The sequence below is a fragment of the Narcine bancroftii genome, chromosome 4, assembly GCF_036971445.1.
Source record: "Narcine bancroftii isolate sNarBan1 chromosome 4, sNarBan1.hap1, whole genome shotgun sequence".
In the NCBI taxonomy this organism is placed as follows: Eukaryota; Metazoa; Chordata; class Chondrichthyes; order Torpediniformes; family Narcinidae; genus Narcine; species Narcine bancroftii.
In genome coordinates this window covers 131,435,212-131,457,567 of record NC_091472.1, presented here as the reverse complement: position 1 = coordinate 131,457,567, position 22,356 = coordinate 131,435,212, and the positions used below count along the sequence as shown (strand labels likewise).

Genomic DNA, 22,356 nt, shown 5'->3' with positions numbered 1-22,356 from the left:
AGGAAGACCACCTAAGGGCTGATTCCACCAGTCCGGCCCCTCCTGAGCCAGTCACATGGGAGCCACCGAAGCATGAACTGGTGTTCAGACTTTTACCTGAATAAAGCCTGTCATACAGTCTTTTGAGTTTTGTGTTTGCTTGCTGCTACCTCAGTGCACCACAGGAGGCAAAGATATATAACTTTGACAAAGGGCTAAGACCCAAAACGTTGGGCCTCCTATGGACTGTGCTGGACCTGTTGAGTTTCTCCAACAATTGTGTGTATTTACTTAAACCTACTTCCCAACTTGGCCCACCACCTTGTAGATTGCAGCTTTTTGATTAGTCAGTCAGGTATTTTTTAAAAAAAGGTGACATTCACCACACTTTCACTCAACAAGTTCAGAACCCTTATCATCCGCTGGCTGAACTAATTTTTCTACAATTCACTTTAATCCTTCTACCGAATACCGGAAATGTATGCCTCCTGATTAATCCCAGTTCTGGACCTGTTCCAGAGCCCTTTTCTATTTATTTTAATCTTGTCTCATCTATCAGATACTATCAGATTAGTATCAGGGTTCCAACCATCTGGGAGGGGCGAAGCTTATGGTTTGGCAATAGGATACAAATCCCAAAAGAGATTGTAGAAATTTCATCTTACAATGGATAATGAATCTTAGGAATTCTTTGTGGAAGCTAACACGTATCTCATTGGCGGAGATGTTGCCGCGACTGATCAGTCGCGGCAACTCAGCGACTTGGGAGACCAAAAAATGGCTTGCGCTCTCACCCGATGCCAGGGCAATGTCCACGACGTCTCCAGACAAGGTGACAACCAATTCGCCCAGAAGTTGCGGCAACATCTCCGTGACGTCTCCATCAGTTGCTGCGACGTCTCCGCAACATCGCCGCTACGTCACTACAACGTCTCCTCAGTCTACTTGGTCTCCTTGGTTTCGGAGACGTCGCGGACAAAATTAGTCTGCGTGACGTCGCCACAACTGATGGAGATGTCGCGGAGACCTGCTGGAGACTGGAAAAAGTCTCCAAAAAAAATCAAGCATGTTTGAATTTCCTGCGACTCCCCGGAGACCCGGCTAGTCTCCAGGAGACGTCTCTGCAACCAGCGGAGACTTGAGTCACCACCAGGTTGCCACCTAGTCTCCAGGCCAATGAGATAGGCCCTTAAATCATTACAAGTATTTAAAAAAGAAGTGGCTAGATTTTTTTGGAAGATCGGGGCATAGAAGGCCTGGGGAATTTGGCCCAGTCGAGGAACTGAGGCCTGGGGTCAATCAACCTTGTTCAGATTGAGTGGCGTTTGTCTTGAGAGGTGGAATCCACACTGTTGTCTTATGTTCAACTCCAAATACTTGACAGCTTGTTCAGTGTTCTACCAGCCTTTTCTTCCGCATTCCTTCACCACTGGTACCTATGCTGCATGATCAAAGTTTTCATTCTTCCCTCCTCTTTCACTATAACCATCTTCTATGCTCTGGGTCAGACTGTCTCCTTCTCTCTAACAACAATCTGTCAGTTACTCAGCCCGGATCCACCGAATCACTTCACTTCACCTCCCACTTTCTCCCTTCCCCATGCTTTCCTCCATCTTATAAGCTATTAAACAAAACATTTTCCAAATTATGGAAAGGATGAACTCTACTTTCCTCTCCTTATAGATGCTGATTGCATGCTTGCAGCTAACTTCCTTCCAACATCCAAATGGTTTTTCTCATGATAATCCTTGAACACCGCGCATGTTAAAAATCTTAACTGGTGGAAATTATCATTCACTGAGGAACCCACCTTTCAAGTGAACGTATGGAACTGGGAATGATAGAAATTGATGGCTTTGAAGCTCTAGAAGGGTGGAACATGAACAGTCAACATATTTTAAGCATTTCAATTACTTTATAATAAAATAAAATAGCTGGAGTGTTCACAGACATTTCCAATCTCTACTGCAGTTGAAGGTTCCCATTTGCTTCAAAAGGGCATCAATCATACCAGTGCCCAAAAGAGCAGGGTAAGCAGCCTTAATGACTATTGCCCAGTTGTACTCACAACTACACTAATTAAATGGTTTTAGAGGTTGGTTATAGCAGAGTTAATACATATCTAAGTATCTAATTTGCCTATTGTCACAATAGTTTCACAGCAGATGTAATATCACTGGCTCTCCACTCAGCCCTGGGTCACCTGGACGACAGCAATACCCTCATTAGGCTGCTTTTCATCGATTATACTCAGCTTTCAACACCATCATCCAATCAGTACTGGTCAACATGGCTTCAAAACCTGGTCCTCTGCACCTCCCTCGATAATTGGATCCTTGACTTCCTCGTCAGAAGACCACAGTCAGTGTGGATCAGTAACAGCATTTCCTCCTCACTGACAATCCACACAAGCTCACCTCAAGGATGCGTGCTTAGCCCATTGCTCTACTCTCTTTACACCCATGACTGTGCGGCCAGGCACAATTCAAATGCCATCTCCAAATTTGCTGATGACACCATGGTTGTTGGCAGAATCACAGACGGCAATGAGGAAGTGTACAGAAGTGAGCTAGATCAGCTGGTTGAGAGGTGTCACAACAACCACCTTCCACTTAATGTCAGCAAAACTAAGGAATTGTTGGTGGACTTCAGGAAGGGGGAACCACAAGAAACAAACCAAACCTCATTGAGGGATTAGCAATTGGAAGGGTAAGTATCTGCAAATTCCTGGGTGTCAACATCTCTGAAGGCCTATCCTGCGATCATCGTGTCAAAGCAATCATGAAAACAGTACCCCAGTGGTTATATTTTGTTAGGAGTTTAAGGTGATTTGGTATTGCACCAAAGATACTTGCAAATTTCTACATGCGGAGAGCATTCTGACTGATGCATTCTGCATCACTGTCTATTATGGAGGTGCCAATACACAGGACAGGAAAAGACTACAGTGGGTTGTAAACTCAGCCAGCACCATCATGGGGATTAGTCTTCATTCCATTAACGTTATCGTTAAGAGGTGGTGTCTCAAAAAAAGCAGCTTCTATCATCAATGACCCTCAGCACCCAGGCCAGGCTCTTTTCTCACTGCTACCATCAACAAGGAGGTACAGGAGCCCGAAGACATACACTCAGCATTACAAAAACAGCTTCTTCCTCTCTGCCATCAGAGTTCTGAATAGGCAATGAACCTATGGACACTACCTCACTTTTTCTCTTTAATTGCACAATTTTTAAAAAAATCTTGCTTTTACGGAATTGCAATTTATGGCAATTTTGCACTTGTAATATACAATACTTCTGCAACAAAACAACAAATTTCATGCCATCTTCTTTGGCTTGGCTTCGCGGACGAAGATTTATGGAGGGGGTAAATGTCCACGTCAGCTGCAGGCTCGTTTGTGGCTGACAAGTCCGAAGCGGGACAGGCAGACACGGTTGCAGCGGTTGCAGGGGAAAATTGGTTGGTTGGGGTTGGGTGTTGGGTTTTTCCTCCTTTGACTTTTGTCAGTGAGGTGGGCTCTGCGGTCTTCTTCAAAGGAGGTTGCTGCCCACCGAACTGTGAGGCACCAAGATGCACGGTTTGAGGCGATATCAGCCCACTGGCGGTGGTCAATGTGACAGGCACCAAGAGATTTCTTTAGGCATACGTTCATGTTAATAAATATGATTCTGATTCTGAGATATGATTCATGGCTGAAAGATGTCATCCTTCTAAGGGAGTCTCTGGGGATCAAGCATGACTGGCTTACATTTCAATTACCCTTCAGTGGTAACCAACATTTTGGGCCTGAGCCCCTTGTCAAGATATTGCATTCCTTTGGATGCTGTATGAACTGCTCAGTTTCTCAAACACATTTGTATATTGCACAAGACCCCCCAGCATCTGCAGATTTTCTTGCTTAACTGACTTATTTACATCCCAGAATTTCACTTCTGGCGTGATGGATGTGGCCACTATAGGAACCATAGGCTCCTCACAAATGGCTGCGAGTGGCCAGCTTTTGAGGTGACACACTGCTTACATAGAGCTTCTGTGTGCTCTGGATGCATGGCCTTAAGGTCCTCTCAGTCATCGCAAGTCATTGGCCAGAAATTCTCAGGATTTGATTTTCTACAGCAACTTTTAAGCATGTTTTCCAATGTTTTCCTCTGTCTGCCTCATAACCTCCTCTCACGATGAAGCTTGGAACAGAATGCTGGTTTTAGGAGTCTGGTGATGTACACATGAGTGACATGCCCTGCCCTGCACAGCCCAATGTAACTGTAAGGCCTCAGAATTGGCTTGAGATAGGATACTGATGTTGATTTGCTTATCTGTAGGGCAAATTTTGAGAATTATGCAGAGACAATGTTAATAGTATTTCTACAGTGACTTTTTAAATTTAAAATTTAGACAAACAGCATGGTAATAGGCCATTTTGGCCCACAAGTCCATGCCTCCCAATTAACCTACACCCCCAGGATGTTTCGAACAGTGGGAGGAAACAGATCCCCTGGGGAAAACCCACACAGACATGGGGAAAACGTACAATTTGAATCCTGGACCTGATCACAGGTACTTTAAAGGCGTTTCTCTAATCGCTACACCATGCTGCCCCTTTATATGCCCGTTGTACATAAATCACATCTCAGAATCAAAATGACATAAACAGGATCTAAATAGGGTTTTCAGTTGAAAAATAAAACAAACAGCTAAAATCATACCTGCATATACAGATCAATGAATGCAATGCAAAAACTTCGGGGTTTGTAGGTTAACTGGTGTGTTTGGGCAGCACCGGGTTGGCCTATAACCCTGTTGTATTTCTTTTTTTTTTTAAGACTTTATTTAAAATTTTATAACATGAATACAATAGAGAATTACATTTAAATAAAAATTTTTAAAAAATTAAAATGGTATGATTACAATATTACATCAGAAAACTACACAAAATAACCCCCCCCCCCCGTTAATTGTAACACAATATTAATAGTCTAACTTAAAATTAGTCCAACCCTCCCCTCCCCCCCCAAATAAAGAGTGAACCCTGTTGTATTTCTAAATTAAATTAAATTCAAATTAAAATTGAAAATGTTAAGTGCACAACTGAAGTGACTGTATAGGGGTGAATGAACTAGACCTGTTCCTCCATCCTAATTCACAAGAAACAAAAGCTTGATTATGTACGGTTTCTGTATTTTCAAGCAGTTGCAATGTTCAAATTGCTTGAAGGCTTTTGCAACATCAAATGGATCTTTAGTGATATGAGTTGCTCTTTTGTCTGCAACATCTGATCCCTCCTCATCCATTCCAGAGGCAGAATATTAGACAGGTGTTTAAAAGTTTGGCATCTTTTTTCAGAAATGATATTTAGAAAAGGTCAATATAATTGGAGTACAGGAATCAACTACTTACCCGACTGGTTCCACCTGTTTGTGCATCAGTTGACCCAGAATACTAACCTACATAGAGGCCTACCAGCTGTTTTGCCCAGTGTTACACCTTAATAATTCTTAGCCTTCTTCTGTTCTTCAACACAGCATTTTTATTACTTTCTGATATCCATTCATCTGTGTCAAATTCATTGTCTCCAACTTTGTGGAGACCAAGGTGACAGGACAAGCCAACATGGGAGCAGCAGGCTCTCCCTCACATGGGACAGGAGGGGACTGAGGAAGTGGATTGAGTGGGACCTGAATTCTCCCTGGGCCACTGAATATCACTGACCCACAGACTCAAAGTTATCCCAATTGTTCTTTCCTCGCTTTTAGTGGCTATGGAGATTTGGAATTCACAGGAATCAGTATGGAATATTACAAAAGAAAACTTTAAGCACATCTTTGAATCTTTACCTCTGCCTTCCTGATAATCTTTTTCTTTGAACATTAGGGTGCATATTTTTTGAGACTACTGGTGCATGGCCTACCCAATGGCTGTAATTAAGACCTTAATACCATGGATGCTGGCCTGGAAACTGTTGTTGGTTTGCTCTTCCATCGGGTAGGCTTGGAAAGTTTTGTGGCAGTACCTTCCCAATGCCTTGAGATGCCTGCTGTGCGTGGTCTAGCCTTAGAAGGACAGAGATCATGGGTGACTGGTACAACATGATTGTCATTTCCAAGTTTGAGGTCTTAAACCTTGGACCTCTGAAAGTGACAGTGAAATTCATTATCGATGTCTGCCTCTCACTGAGAGATGGCCACAATATAAAGGAAACATCCACATTTTCTACAGTCTCACCATGAACTTCTATTGTCACCTCATTGTTGTACGGCAGGAGCTGTGTCAGCAAACATTGTGCACAGGGCCCATTTTCAGAGCCACACAACATTTAGGTTGTCAGCTGTGATTGTGTCCTCATTTCTAAATCAGAAAGTTATGTACATCAAATCCTTCTCCAGAGACTCAAGGGCAAAAATTCTAGCCTAATGCTGCATTGCACTCCAGAGAATGGCATTGCCGTGCTGTTTATTTTGATTGGAAGAAATGTAAAATCAAGAATCCATTATTCTTGGATGTAGAAGCTTTCATGAAATTAATCTGAAAGGGAACAGGGAAATCACCTTTCGTGTTCTGGCCAGCATTGTGTAAGATCAGTGAAGAAGTTTCCTACAGTGGAAAAGTAGCCACACTTGCAAAAGCACACTTGGACATCCCAAGGCCATGAAAGATGCTGTGTAAATGTATCTCTCTTTTTTTTTAACTTTACATCTACTATTTCAAGATAGTATTTAAAGCTGGCATAAAAATATTCAAATTAGTCACTTTTAAATATTGTCAAGTAGTCAGAATGAATCTCTATTCATTTGGCTACAATTTTTTAAAAAATGTTGCACAAAACACTCTTATTTTTCCACATTTCCCATCACTTCCCTTCCCTTGTACATCATGTACATTGTGTGATTCTGTTCTAGCAAGACTCGGCACAATGAACACTGGTGGAAATTCAATTAACCACAACTTCACAAAAAAAGGAGCCTTGAATTTTTGGAAATATTTAGAAAGAGAGCGAAGCTTTTCAAACAAACAATACATTCTTAAGTGATCAAAGTTGTAGAAACAGCTAAAAGGTCAAACAGAAAAGGCAGAACATGTCAGACATAATTAAAAACAAAGTATTTACCATGAAAATGCAAAAGCCCCACTCTCCATGTCAACATTCACTGCATTCCATTCCTGATAAATGCACAAGTGAGGCTGCCAAGAAATGTTATGCTTCAATCAGTAGTCCTGTAAACTGTAGTTAAACAAAATCCAATGAGTAACTTTCTTCCATTTAATCACACCACATTTCAGCATAAATATTGGGAGTTCTTAACCAAAACATACTGGAAAATGTTATTCTGAGACTAAAATCTGGACACCACGACTATTTTGGGGGCCAAAAAAGGATATAGAGATGGGATGGACATCCATTAACAGGAGAGGCATCCATGTTAAAAAGTCAGAAGGAGGTGAAGCATTCAGGTTGTCTATTTCATCCCTTTAAAGGTGCTTTAAATCCAGGGAAGTACTTTTCAATAGAGTCACGGGAGGAATGTTGACAAGGACATCCGATTAGTGTAAATTCTCTCATCATCTCCTCACAAATGTCTGATTTTTTCCCCCCCCAGAAATATTGATTAAGGGACAAATGTTAGCCATGATTCACTGAAATAGTCCTTGAGAGAGGGTTGATTTGAAAAGCAGCAAGAAGACTTTTCTTTGCACTCCAGTTCCTTGAATGGGACTTAGCCCAGAATATTCTGATTTATGAGATACATCTGAACTAAGGCCTGATTTAAACTATTTGGCAGTATAAGTAGGGGAAATCCATATTTGGTTAACCAAGCGAGGAAACAGACTAGGAGAACTTATGAGCAGGATAGATAGTTACTCAATTAAGAGTTGGCAAGCAAAGCCATAAAAACATTTTAAGAACAGACAATTGGAAGCAGAAATATTCTATTTAAAAATATGATATGGCAATTAGTAGAATGACATAGATATAAGGTGACAATTTTAACTAAATACTTTTGAAGGGAAATCTAGAAAGAACGAGTAGCCAAATTGGTAAAAATCCACATGCAACAAAAGGATTTACATCAAGGAATGATTTGACTGTTGGATGTACAAAGGAATAGCAAAGGCGTCAAGGGTCTTGTGCAAGTACTGATAGAGTGGGGAGGAGTGGTTCAGATGTATGGAAATAGAGAGAAGGCACTTATCAGAAATGTAATTGGAATGGGAGGTTTTTTTCAAGCCTAACAAGAAACAGAATTACCACATTGCAAAAATGTGGAGATTCTAGGATATTTACTTTGGCTCACTGCAATAACTTTATAATTAGAATGAGGCATTTTATGGGTTAAAATATTTTTCATATTTAAGTTGGTGTAAGTTTGAAACTCTCTCCACAAAAAATTGTGAATCCTGGATTTGTGAGAATGTTCAAGAATGAGATTACTAAAAGCTTGGGAAAATGTGGATCAATGACAATTAAATGAAAGTTAAGCGACATGATGCTGAATGAACAGGAGCTAAAGGTTCCGATTTTTATACTCTTATGTGGAGTCACAATGAGAAAAGGTCATTTGATATTCAAGGATGACTCACACACCAAATTTAGTTGACCATTTGGGAGTAAAATAGCATCTTATACACTGAGGCTCTAACATGCTTGAGATCAATAGGGTTGACAAAGGCAAGTTAGAGAAACTAAGCAAAATATTAACAGGACTTTTTATTGTTAAAACTGTGGGCCCATTAGCAGCACAAGAGAGTACTGCTTTGGTAGAGATTAAACCAGGGTTCCAATTAGGTGATCTATCATTAAGGTACATAAGTAAACATCCTTTATTAGAGATTCTATATAGAGGTGGAGGAGAGCTCTCCTCCCCACCTTCCCTCTCTATTCACCCAACCATCCCTCCTCCCCATGATCGCTGCTGTCCCCTCCCTCCCTTCTCCTCCTATTACCTCCTGCCTTTGCAACCACGCCTCCCACCCCTACTTTTTTATTCAGATGCTTGCTGACAGTTTTCCATATCTTGATAAAGGGCTCAAGCCCGAAATGTCGGTAATGTATTTTTACCTTTTGCTATATAAAGGACACCGTTTGACATGCTGAGTTTCTCCAGCTTTGTGTTTTTACTTTAACCACGATGTCTACAGATTTTCATGTTTCACTAAACATCCTCTCTGCTATTTAAGGAGCATCGGGACATGAGGGATGAAAGCATTACCACACTGGGATCCTGTTCCTTGTGAAATGGTTATCTTATCTACCTAGCAAATATTGATTTAAAAATTAACCATTGTTTGTAAAGCACACATATTTGATATTTGAACAAGCATTAAACAAATACTATTCATTAAGAGAGAATTCTCTGTAAGGAATGGGTCTCAGATTTTCACCAATATTTACAATGATTTCTAACTAAGGGGATTTGATCTTATTAATTCCTGCTGAGTTTTAGGTCAGGCAAAGATATGTTTCAATCCCAGCAGAAAAGCTGATAGTGGAACTTGGTGAAAATCCTGCTGTCTGAAACAAAACTATTGCTTATTGAAATACAATTAGAACGCTAGCAGTCTGTAAAACTTGAGCTATTGTGGAACGGAAAAGGGGAGGTGCAAAAACAATGTTTTTTGGGGATTCAAATTATTGTAGGCCAGTGAAGTCAGTGATGATGGATGAGGTGGACAGTGAAAGATCGAGTCCAGGCAACAGAGCTTTGGATCAGTGATTCTTCGAGAACAGAGGATGAGAGATTTGCCAAGAGAACTTGGAAATAGTCATGGAGTTGTACAGCAAAAAAAAAATCTTTCAGCCCAACTTATCCAAGTGTCTATCTGAGTTAGTTCTTGCATTTGGCTTTCATCCCTCTAAACCTTTCCCCGCTATGCAAATTTATTTGAAATATTGCTGTCGTTCCAATTCCTCTGGCAGCTCATTCCATATACTTCCCATTCTCTGTTTGGAAAAAAGTTGCCCCTCAGGCACCCTTTAAACCTTTCTCCCTCCCTTAACTCTTATGCCCTTTAGTTTTAGATTCCTCTACTTTGGGTAAAAGACTGTGATAAGACCATCCCTCTATTTCATTCACTCCAGGGAAAATAGACCTATACAGTCTCTCCTTACAACTCAAGTCCTCCAGTCCCAGCAATATCCTTGCTTTTTTTTAACATTTTCTTAAGTTTCGTCACATCCATCCTAAAACATGGAAACCAGAATTGCACAGAATACTCCAAATCCAATCTCACCAATATCTTGTACAGCTTTAACACGGCATCTCGGTTCTTATACTCAGTGTCCAATCGATGAAGGCAAGAATGTGATCTCCCTTTTTCACCACCCTTCACTGAATTAGTTTCAACATTACATCACTTTCAACTCATCTGAGTTCAATTCCATCTGCCATTCCTTTGTCCACTTTTTTCATTGATCTAGATCCTGCTGTAACTTTAAGAAAATCTTCTTCCCTATCCACTACATTGCCAATGTTGGCATCAAATCTGGAGATGAAAAAGTTTTGGATTAGGAATTCAGCAGAATATAGGGCGAGGTAGGATGGTGACAAGGTCAGCCTTGGCTCTCATGGTTGGGTCTGAAAGTTGTGTGCTCAAGGGAATTCCGTCAGGAGTTCGGGTGGCTTATAGTGGTTCCATTGTTCCAATCTTATTCATGTTGTGAGCATCAAGGCAAAATACTAGATTTATTTGTCTATTGTTAATAACAAGCACTGAAGTCCTTGCCTTCCTGGACAAAAGGCTACTTTGACAGCCTAAAATAACGGTTCTCAACCTTTTTCTTTCCACTCACATCCCACTTGAAGTAATCCCTATGCCATCGGTGCTCTGTGATTAGCAAGGAATTGCTTCAGGTGGGATGTGAGTTGGAAGGGAAGGTTGAGAATCACAGCTCTAGACCCATTGTTACTGAAATATTTTGCTTGAGAAAAATTGTCATTGGCTCATTTCCTTTGGAGTTAGGAAACCGTGCACATAACAAGTCAATTAGGTACGATTTAAACAGTGGTTTTCAAACTTTTTCTTTCCACCCATATACCTTAAGCAATTCTTTACTAATCACAGAACACCTATGGCATAGGGAATACTTAAAATGGTATGTGAGTGCAAAGAGAAAGGTTGAGAACCACTGGCCTAAAAATAGGAATTAATTGCTTCGTAATTATGCCTTCATTTTTCTAATTTAATAAATATATTACTAATTGCCAAGGACAATATGAATCAGAGTTGTGGTAAAGGTAGTGAGTGACAGACAGATTCAGATCAGTCATCTCAAACATTCAGGACCTTCATGCCAACCAGTTCTGAAGCAGCTTAGTATGACCTCTGTTTCAGTCACAAGGGGATCAAGAAGTGAGCAGAAATCAACCAATGGCACAGAGCATGCATTCTCAAAGCTAACAATCACTTGTAAATTAAACCTGAGTCTTCACTCTTCAAGTTCAACAAGTTTCACTTCACAGCTAATTTCAGAAAAGAAACATTTCTGCTTTTATTTCAGCTCTTGCACATCTGCAGTTTTTAAACAAACAATACAATAGCTCAGTAAATGATTAGTTGTGGTAATTAAAGATCTTTTAATCTGTCTCACCAGAATCACATTGGTTGCCAGGATGAGCTTAATACCCAACTGGCCTACTTTTATTTCCTTTTTTGTATTCTTGGTCAGAGGCAGGGAGGTCCAGAGCCTCGACCCAAGTTGAAGGAGAACCTGTCGGTGATGTAGATCCCATGTGCTACCCTTGTCTATGAGGTTTGAAGGTAAGTACTGGAGCTTCAGACATCAACAACAGGGCATTATTTTTAAAGGTTAAACATATTGGAGTCGCTTTGTGCCTATACTAGGTGGAATTAATTAATCTGCAGTTAACCAAGCAGGCTACTTTGACCTGAATGGCACCAAGAGAGCTGTTGGGGCTACACTCATCCAGGGAAGTGTAGAGGACTTCATCACACCCAAGATCTGTGTCTTGGAAATGGTGGAAAGTGTTTGGGATATCAGAGCATGAGTCACATAATGTCAGTGGTTGATGGTTGGATTCTCCCTCATTGAATCTGCTCACAGTGTGGCACAAATATTACCTGTCACAGCACAGCTCATATCTGAATATTGTCCATGTCATGCTGTGTGCTGGATTGGTTCATTTGCTGAGCAGTAGGGAATGGAAGTGAGAATTGTACAAGCAATTGTGAACATTCCCACTTCCGACATTATGATGGAAGGAAGGTCATTGAGGACTAAGCTGGAGATTGTTGAGCTCTGTTGTCATGAGGCTGGGAAAATTTACCTGACCTCCGAAAACAACAACAAAACCTTCCTTTGTGCAAGGTAGGACACCGACCATTGAGGTGTTTTCTACTGATGTTCATTGACCTCAGTTTTATCAGGGAAGTTTGATGCGACACTTGGTGAAATTCTTGTAACGATAGCTGCTCTCACCTTCACCCCCAGAATTCAGATACTGAAGAAAAGAAAATATATTTAGAATGTAATTAACTAATTTCAAATTTGACATATAGGCTAAATAATTACAACATGTAACCATTAGCAAGCCATCCTACTTTAAAATCCTTCCAATTGGACACAGATGAAAACTTTACAACCATTGCACATTATTCAAACCCTCAAATGCTGTAAAACAGAGCTTTCTCTTTGCCTCAATTTTTTGGACCACAACTTGCCATTTTTCTATTGAGGTTTAAGAAAAGTACTTTAAAAACTAAAATATAGGAAGAGTCTGACATCACACAACCTGTCTGCGAATTCAAGAGCAGACTTCCCAACATTGATAATACTGCTGAAAGGGTTAAACTGGTATTGCCACATAAAAGCAGAGGCTTACACATACACCATTCACAAACAGATTAAACAGCCCTTTATGTCATTGTTGATTATGACCCTACTGTTCTCAAAATGCTGCAGGGTTTACCAGCATCACATTTACTAGACTCAAGAACCTAAAGCTGAAGCTTAGAGAGAGTTGTTGGAGAGCTATATAAAGAATCATTCAGCATTGATTGACACTGATACTTTTCTCTCTGCCTTCTGCTGGCAAACTGCTTAAACAGGTGGAAAATAAAAACATATAGAAGCTTCAAATAGTGCAGCTGTGAGTGAATGCAAAGGAAGGGCTTCAACGGGTTAAAAAATTAATTGTGGCATTTTGTTTGTGCTTTATTATCTTTTTCATAGGGAAATGTTACCATTTGTCAGGTAGAAGCACAGTTTGTTATTGCCCATTTGATCATTGCCCTCACTTCAGCATAATGTGTAGGCTTAAAACACAGGCCACACTGACCTGACTGAGCAGAAAACCAGCAGAAATCCCAAATGTGTACCATCCACACAACATCCTGTCTTGACTGCAAGTCTCACGTCTGCACCTTATCCGGCATTCAGCCAACATGAGACCCTGAGAAAAGTGCTGCAAAAATACAGCAGATCATTCCCATGCTCCAGAGTTTAATAAAGCAGAAATACTTAATTATCCTTTGGGAAAAATCAGCTCACACTGGGTCAGTGAGCAGAATACAAAGATATTTTTAAACAGTGACAAGCGATCTCAGCTGAGGCACGCATTACCTGCACCAGTCCAGCATTTCTCCAGACCATCAATTACTTGGTGACATTGGTAGCAACGAGGAGTCTTGCAGTAAACCTGGCTGCCAATGCAATTTCATGTCTCTGAAAAACAACGAAAAACATTTTCACTAATCTGCTTGTTTTCTCAATTCTTTGTTCCAATTTTGCCTCGTCAAACGTGGTAGAGGAAGGCTAAACACAATCTGCTGGAGGGACTCACAAGCATGTTTTTCTTATTGTGGTAAGGGCGTTTTGCAGCTACTCAGCAATGCTATTATCAGCTCCAGATTCAAACTGGAATCAAAACTCTAAGCACCAAAATCCCAAAAAGGGGGAAATGCACAAGAGAAAGCAATTTAAATGCCACGACGGCAAGTTGGACACCAAATATGCAATCTCAATTTGTTTGTGTGACGCTTTGATGGATTCAATACCTGTCTACTGACATCGTCTTATTCTGAAATGCAAAGGAAGACAATGAATGGCATCCAGTCCATTGTGATTACATACCATCCACACAAAATAGGAGGTTGTTGGTTTGTTCATTTAGTTTCAAGATAATTAATAAAAAATATGAAGTATATAGACATTACAGAGGACCATATATCTCCTTAGCACTCCCAAATAGAAACATGTCTCAATTTCCAATGTTCTTTTAAGAATTGTTCACTTTTAAATATTGTGGCCCAGATTGAGGGCCATATACCCTTAAAGGGTCACACCTCCACTTGGTGATCAGATTGTTTCCTGCTGTTGATACATTTCTCTTTCTCCTGGAATTCAAAGAAGTGGCTCTTGTTTTGATTTTCGACCAAGATCAAGTTGCTCAGAATCATATGAAAGTGAGCCCCAAGCAAGGGAATGTGCTTTTTGACAATGGCAAATGAAGAACAAAAAGGCAATCTGTTATATTAGCAAGACGATCCATCCCAAGTCCTACCACATTATAGATTTTGTCCAGCCTTCTCTCTAGCAGCTTCACTGCTCCCTTATTGAGTTCTCAATTCATGCCAGTGGCTGCAAATTCAGAACATGAATCAATTTTGTACTTTTCAACATTATTCAGAAGTTCTAAAGATTTAATAGCCAACCATTTCTTCCATCTAATGCATAGCCATTTAACACACGACCAAAAGCCTCTTGCAAAATTTCAACATGCCAACAACACCAGAGCAAAACTCCATATTTTTCTCCAAAGAAATTTGTTCATGACTGATCAATGCCTTGGTTTTTGTGTTTCCACAGGCTGAATCTAAAGCTTTAAGAGACGCAACAGAACAGATACAAAGGATATGAATTTCTGATTCGAATCACAGGAGGCAAAAACTGGCACAACTACAAGTTATAAATTTTTTAGTAGAGGTAAACATTACGGGAACACGCACACCCTTAATCAAATGGTACTTGGGCCACAGCACTTTGATTGTTGCTGCTGGACCCAAGAGAAAATTAAAATGCAAGTATATGGAAGTTCATACCAAAGTGTTCCATATTTCAAAATCTGAATAAAATGCAATTCAACCATTCTTAATATGAAGGGATTACTCTAAAGTAGTGTATTTCCACATTTACCTAGTTTTTTTTTTCTCTCTCTATATTTTAAACATATATTAAATGATGAGTACATACAAATCCTCAGATCATCATATGAGTTTGAAACCTAATGACAGGTGACACACAGACTTGGGGATATCATCTTATAGTGAGACAACTCTTGTTGACACAAAAATCGCATGAACAATGAACTATTTAAAGTTTTCTTGCAATAAGAAAATCTAGGGACCACTTTCTTAGAAGAATTTCAGAACAAGTTTATCTTTAAAATTAGTGTATAATTCAAACAATGCCTAACTAGAGCTGGACAATACAAAGTAAATCCTTCCCAGAAACTCTCAGTTGGAACTGTCAGGTAGAATGGAACCTGCTTTCTTTTGAAGCAGTAGAAAGAGTGTTTCCTTTTAGTAAAGAGCAAAGTTGGTGGAACAGATTTTAACACCTCTTCCTCAGAATCGTTTACCTTTACATTGCACATCAAGTATGAATTTAAATAAGCATGCATGGGGTGGGGTTGCTGAACCGTAAAGACAGCAAATGCATCTGAACAATTAGCAATTTTGTGACTATTGCTGTTTAAAGTTAGGCTTGAATTTAATACCAGTTAAAACTAAACTCACATTTATGGCAAGCTGTCTTGTCCAGTCAAAATTTCCAATTGTACATATTCTTTGAACTGCACTTTTCTGGGGATTTGTGTGGGAGGGCAAGAGAGAAACCTGGAGCTTCATTTCATTGCTTCTCTCTTCTCATCTCAGCTTTCCAAGACATAAATCTCACAATCTTACATGTGCAATCATGTGTAAGGTGGAGAGGGGACATGGTTGATGGAGAATGGGAGAAGATGAAGAAGTAGGAGTTTGTGTGATGTGGGTCAATGTGTAAGAAAAAAAGGATGTAGAGATGATGGCCCAAAAAAGTCTTATACCAGAGTGTTCATCCAAAAGTTAAAAAGCATGTGACTGAGTTGAAAAGGAATAGTAGTTAGAAAGCTGCTACCTTTGTTCCCAAATATATATAAATAAAGGACAATTATTTGCTGGAAGCAACAGTGGCCTATCTTACAATTATAAATGAAATTCCATTATATTTTTGTTTGGTAATAATGTTAAAAGCTCTCTGCCTTCATTCTTCAAAAGATTTGTTGAGTGAACGCAGGGCAAGACCTCAAATTCCATACTGGAAGGTGTTGAGATAAACTTCACAGAAAATCAAAAAACTAACAGCAGATGCTGAAAATCTGAAATAAAGGAAAAAAGAAAATGCTGGGAAAACTTTGCAAGTCAAGCAGCATCTGCAGTGCGAACAAAAGAGTTCATGTTTCAGGTCAGAGATTTTCCTCAGATCTACTTTGGGTGACTTTCCATCCAGGAATTGAGTTATCACCAGCTAAAGGCCCAAGGCAGCTGGATAATTGGACCATATTTCAGTTCGAAGAAGCGATGCCAATGGCTGTATATGGGCACCAGCTTTTGCATTTTTATAACCTACACATTTTTATAAATAAATTATGTTTTTTAGAAAATCAAATCACAAGTGATATTTTTATACTTTATGTACTCAATCCAGTTGCAGTATTCTAAGGTGAGATAACTGAGTGACAAGCCTTGTAGAGGCAAAAAGTACAAGCAAGGCAAGAGATCTCAGATCCTGTCTGTGGGAATCAAGGCCATAACTCTCATTGATAGGTGTTGAAAAACTTAATTAAATTGCCACAAATATCAGGAATCAGTCTGCAAAGTTAGAGATAAAACCAAAGCAATCTCAATAGAAGTCTCTGACAGGAAAACCAACCAGCCATTGTTGCAGAACTATAGTCCCCATGAATGGATGCTTGTCCCACCTGTGACAAACTATAGGTCAAGCGAGTGTCATCTTACACATCCAGGTAGTTTTCAGAACAGGTCTGTGCTGGCAGGGAATGCATGTCAAGGCGTGGTACTTACTGCACCAGTTCCCAGCCCTGAGGCTGATTTAGATAATACCCAGATGAATAAACCTCAAGCTCAAGGAAACCCAATACTTCTCACTGTCAAGAATTTGTAAAACTAGCTTATTGGAAGCAATTTTAAAAATTAAGTTGCATTGCAAAGCATGATTCATGTAGTTTAGTCAAAACCTTGAACTCAAATCAATTCATTAAGGCTTCTCCTGCTTGCAAGTATTGAGGTTTTAAATTACATGCACGCCTAAATGAACAATATATACAGTTATACCATTTTTACTAAATGTTAGCACTGCAGCAACTACTTACCTTTATAGCCGCTTGGAGGATATCAGAAAAGTTATTGTTGTTGTCAATGACTCATTCAAACAAATTTGTACTAAAGTTAAGTTGAGTTTTCCAAAGTTTATTAAACAAAATTAAACATTGTTAACATTATGATCAGCTTCTGTACATTGTTACAAGCCATTAAAATGTTGTTAAACAGCCAGTAGAATTTGTCAGAACTTTTCTGATCCATCCATTTCTCAGAACAAAAGAACTAAACTAACATGTTTTCTTTCTAACATGGCCAAAAATCCAGATGTAACCTTGGCTTAAAGATGTTGCTAGGAGACAACTTAAAAATATGTTAAACAATAGCCACAAAGCCACAAACAGAACTTCTTGTGAGCTTGAAATCCATTTTAACACGTAGAAGCACTATGCATAACATTGTAAAATCCCCAGAACCTGTCCCCTATGAGGATTGGTAGATGTTGGATAAGTAAATTTGCCTGTTGTGTGATTTGGTGAACTGACCACGAGGGGGTGCCAATATCGAAACTTCAGCAGTGTATCTCAACTACTGTCGGATCATTACACCAGTAAAACGTAGTGAGTGGAGGATAGTGAAACAATCGATTAGCCTGCTAAAAGAAAGGCAACCAACTTGTTTTCACTGTGTTCTAAACAAAGTGCAACAAGACATAGCTAAGAAATCACACCATTGCGACAGATCAAAATTCTGTGTCCTCCCCCTCCCTCCCCCCAATCTAGTCATGAATAATGGTGGACAGCTAAACAGTTAATGGGAGGAGGAAAATTGACAATAAATGCCCAAAAACAAAATAAGTAGAAATTCAAGGCAAATAAATTACTTATGCTTCTAAAATAAAAACAGAAAATGCCTGAAATATTCAGCAAATTCAGATATTTAAAATGATGTTGGCTTTCTCTGTACTACCTGATCTCTCTCAGCTCTGTTCTTCTTGCAATACTATGCTTGACGTCCTGCTTTGCGGAAACTGCCAAAGTGTTTGGCCTGGAAGTCAGCCTGAAGAAAACTGAGGTCCTCCATCAGCCAGCTCCCCACCATGACTACCAGCCCCCCCACATCTCCATCGGGCACACAAAACTCAAAACGGTCAACCAGTTTACCTATCTCGGCTGCACCATTTCATCAGATGCAAGGATCGACAATGAGATAGACAACAGACTCGCCAAGGCAAATAGCGCCTTTGGAAGACTACACAAAAGAGTCTGAAAAAACAACCAACTGAAAAACCTCACAAAGATAAGCGTATAGAGAGCCGTTGTCATACCCACACTCCTGTTCGGCTCTGAATCATGGGTCCTCTACCGGCATCACCTACGGCTCCTAGAACGCTTCCACCAGCGTTGTCTCCGCTCCATCCTCAACATCCATTGGAGCGCTTTCATCCCTAACGTCAAAGAACTCGTGATGGCAGAGGTCAACAGCATCGAGTCCACACTGCTGAAGATCCAGCTGCGCTGGGTGGGTTACGTCTCCAGAATGGAGGACCATCGCCTTCCCAAGCTCGTGTTATATGGTGAGCTCTCCACTGGCCACCGTGACAGAGGTGCACCAAAGAAAAGGTACAAGGACTGCCTAAAGAAATCTCTTGGTGCCTGCCACATTGACCACCGCCAGTGGGCTGATCTCGCCTCAAACCGTGCATCTTGGCGCCTCACAGTTTGGCGGGCAGCAACCTCCTTTGAAGAAGACCGCAGAGCCCACCTCACTGACAAAAGGCAAAGGAGGAAAAACCCAACACCCAACCCCAACCAACCAATTTTCCCCTGCAGCCGCTGCAACCGTGTCTGCCTGTCCCGCATCGGACATGTCAGCCACAAACGAGCCTGCAGCTGACGTGGACTTTTACCCCCTCCATAAATCTTCGTCCGCGAAGCCAAGCCAAAGAAGAAGAAGAAGATGTATGGATTGACAAGTTAGACTGCTCACAAATCAAACTTTCTCACTTTACCTAGGTGGTACATGTACAATAAACTTGAACTTGATCATTTGTGAGAAGTTCACATTTCAGGTTGAAGACTGTCAACACTCTGGTGAGGAAACAAAAGATGGGAGGGAGGATGTTTCAGATTGGGGGAACCATAGGAAAAGTTGGAAACAAGATTAACTGGTCAGTGAGAGAATGAGAACAATGAGATAGTGAGAACCTATACAAAAGATGCCAACTCTGTTTCACTTCCCACAGACGTGGCCTGACCTATTGAGCACCTCAGGCATTTTCTAGTTTTGTTGTAGATTTATAGCATCTGCATTTTTTTTTTGTTAATTCTTATTGACACAGGCTTCAGGGTCCAGAGGCTAGGTCAGGGTACTGTGGAGAAAACCTTAACCGGTAATTAAATGAAGCTATCGAAATACATTCAGATGAGGCTAAGGGGAGTGTGCCTCAGCAGATATCAAAACTTGTCTTTGGTCATAGATATAGGCTTCAGGGAAGCAGAGGTGAAGAGAAAAGCAGAAAGGAGAAAGAAGAGCAGGCTGGCCAATTAAGTATACTATGACCAACTGAAAATTAGCCTTGAAAGCCAGGGAAAGAAGCTATAGATTAATTAAATGAATGGCCACAGCATAGATAAAATGAGCTTCAGGGATAACAGCCAGTTAATTAATTCTCCATCTCCCCATCACCACCACATCATAGGCAACCTAATGAAACATTACTTCCTCAGTTAGTGCAACAGTAATATGACAGGTGATCAGTTAGTGCCTACAATTCATCAAATATTTTGCACATTTCCTGTAAGAACCACAATTACTTCCTGTATTGTTACAGTTTTGCCATCACACTGCTAATGGGCACTTCAGCTTCCAACAGTGCATAGTCAGTTCTTCCTTTAAGTTTATTTGAATTAAAGTTCAAGGAGAAACCATACCTATGATCATTTCTAGCACCTTCTATAAAAAAAGACAGATGCAGGGAGAGAAGCAAGTAAGAACCTGGCAAATAAGAGGACTTTATGATCATGTGCCTGAAGCTGCTTTGGGCATATGTCTGAATCCAAAAAAATCTTTGCAATGGAAAAAAGGACTTTGGCTGCACCCTTGAGTTTGTGAGTTTTTGAAAATGAATATGAGCCAGGTTGATTGAATGTCAATAATCCCACGAGGAGCAATAATCCCACAATGACCATTTAAAAACTATTTAATGTTTTCCTGTCTAATTTAGGAGACAGGGTACTTTATGAAAGAGGAGGATCTGCAAGTAAAGATTTGGATTAAAGAGGGAAGGAGCAAGTTGGAGACCGCAGCAACAGATGTAGAATAAGAAAATTATCATAAAGGCATCTTCCCTCTTGTCACCCAGAATTAGAGTGCAAATAAATTTGCTTCTTCACTTGGGATAATTCAAAGATAGCTCAATGTTATTTTGTTAAAAATTCTCTTTCAAAACGTGACAAAAGCACAAAAATTATGACAATGGATTTAAATATGACAAAGAATTCATTATTGATGAACATGGTGATAAGATATGGGCAGGTGTAATAGAGTTAAAAAGGGGTTTTAATCATTTCTATATTTGTGAATATTTTCTCAGTGTCGTATTTACTATCATTTTAATAATGTTCCTGGTGGGAATTAGTTTGGTGGTGCACCACCTAAGGCCCTTCCTTCCTGTCTCCCACACTGTTGGGCTATTTTAAATGTTTTCCTTGGAAAATGAATTGGTTATGTCATCAACCTTAATGTGTATTGTTCATTACTAATATTATTATGCTCTACAGTTGGGTTTATATTGTTTTAACCATTAATCTAGGTTTTCTGAATGTTTTTAACTTACTGGTGTTTTGATACCATTACCATGTGCTGGTCATGCGATCAACATAGCTTTGCTGAGATTTCATGGTGTAAATTCTGTTATTTTGTATGCTTAGGAGCAAAGGGGGAGAAAAGGAAGAAAACCATGATAGTTGTATCATTTTGTCTTTTAAAGGTACAGAATTTCCTTGCTAAATGTATGATTCTAGCAAGTTAATTTTTCTCTGCAGCTTTTAACTCGCCAACCAAGTAACAGTGTTTTCACCTTGTAAATACAATTCTTTTTAAATAGTTTAAAAATATTTTAAAATGCAAAATGTTTTCCTGGGCAAATCTTAAAAACACTCATCCTGTTTTTACCTTGCTAAGGGGAGCGAATAAATACTAGAAAACAATTCCATGAGTCGTCTCTTCCTCTACGGCCTATGCAAACCTGTTACATGTAGTTACACATTCCAGTTCATGTGAGGAGTGAACATTTCCCAAGTCTTTTAAAAACTAATCGCATTTATGGGACAAAACTCCAGCCGTCTTCAGCAAAGTGCCCTCAAGAACCCTCCAATTTTAGCATCGTGCAGAATGTTTCATAAATGGAAAACAGATTTAAAAAGATCATGACATCAAAGAGTAAAGGTTTAGTTTTAAGATGGACTTCAACCAGGTGTTCAAGATGTCTGGTTGATTCAAACAACATAAAATTAGTTAACTAAAACATTCTTAAAAATTTTAATTGGTAAATTCTCATTGAAAGGCTGACAAGTCTTAGTAGTTTTACCTTTACAAGTCACAGAGATTAACAGATTTGTGAAAAATTCAGCTTAAAACAAAATAAGGAAATTCAATTTTAAAGGAATGCATCTCAAGTCAGGAAAATCTTCCCAGCAAAGATATTCAATACTGTGCCTGCTTTTTGCAAGATTAGCAAAATCATTTTACAAACCAAGCTACAATATAATTTTGTCATTAATGGACTACTTGCTCACCTTCCCCAACTGAGGAAAGCAAGATTAATTAAAGATTAATAGATGTTCGGTTTGGATAACTGCCAGGCCTCAAACCCTTCGCTTGACAAGAAGAATGTTTAAAGTTTCCACGAAGAAAAAAAGCTGCATGGTGCAGTAAATTTACCTACGATAAAAAGGAGAATTGAGCTTTAAAAAAAACTCTCCGTCTGACATTTTTGTTCAGTGAATTAATATGCCAGCAACTCAAATTAGCCTTACTTGTTTAAA

At 39.7% G+C, this 22,356-nt stretch overlaps 1 protein-coding gene across 5 annotated transcripts in view; it reads right to left on the bottom strand.

The window, feature by feature from the left end:
- ttc28 (tetratricopeptide repeat domain 28) overlaps positions 1 to 22,356 on the bottom strand; it is a 1,007,267-nt gene that overhangs the window by 44,205 nt on the left and 940,706 nt on the right. For all 5 annotated transcript variants that reach the window (XR_011356152.1, XR_011356153.1, XR_011356154.1 and 2 more), the window contains 3 exons: positions 13,554 to 13,655; positions 12,411 to 12,432; positions 7,083 to 7,196 (listed from right to left, as the gene is read on the bottom strand). The gene's annotated coding sequence lies outside the window, so the exon portion shown is untranslated. The remainder of the gene's footprint in view (positions 1 to 7,082; positions 7,197 to 12,410; positions 12,433 to 13,553; positions 13,656 to 22,356) is intronic.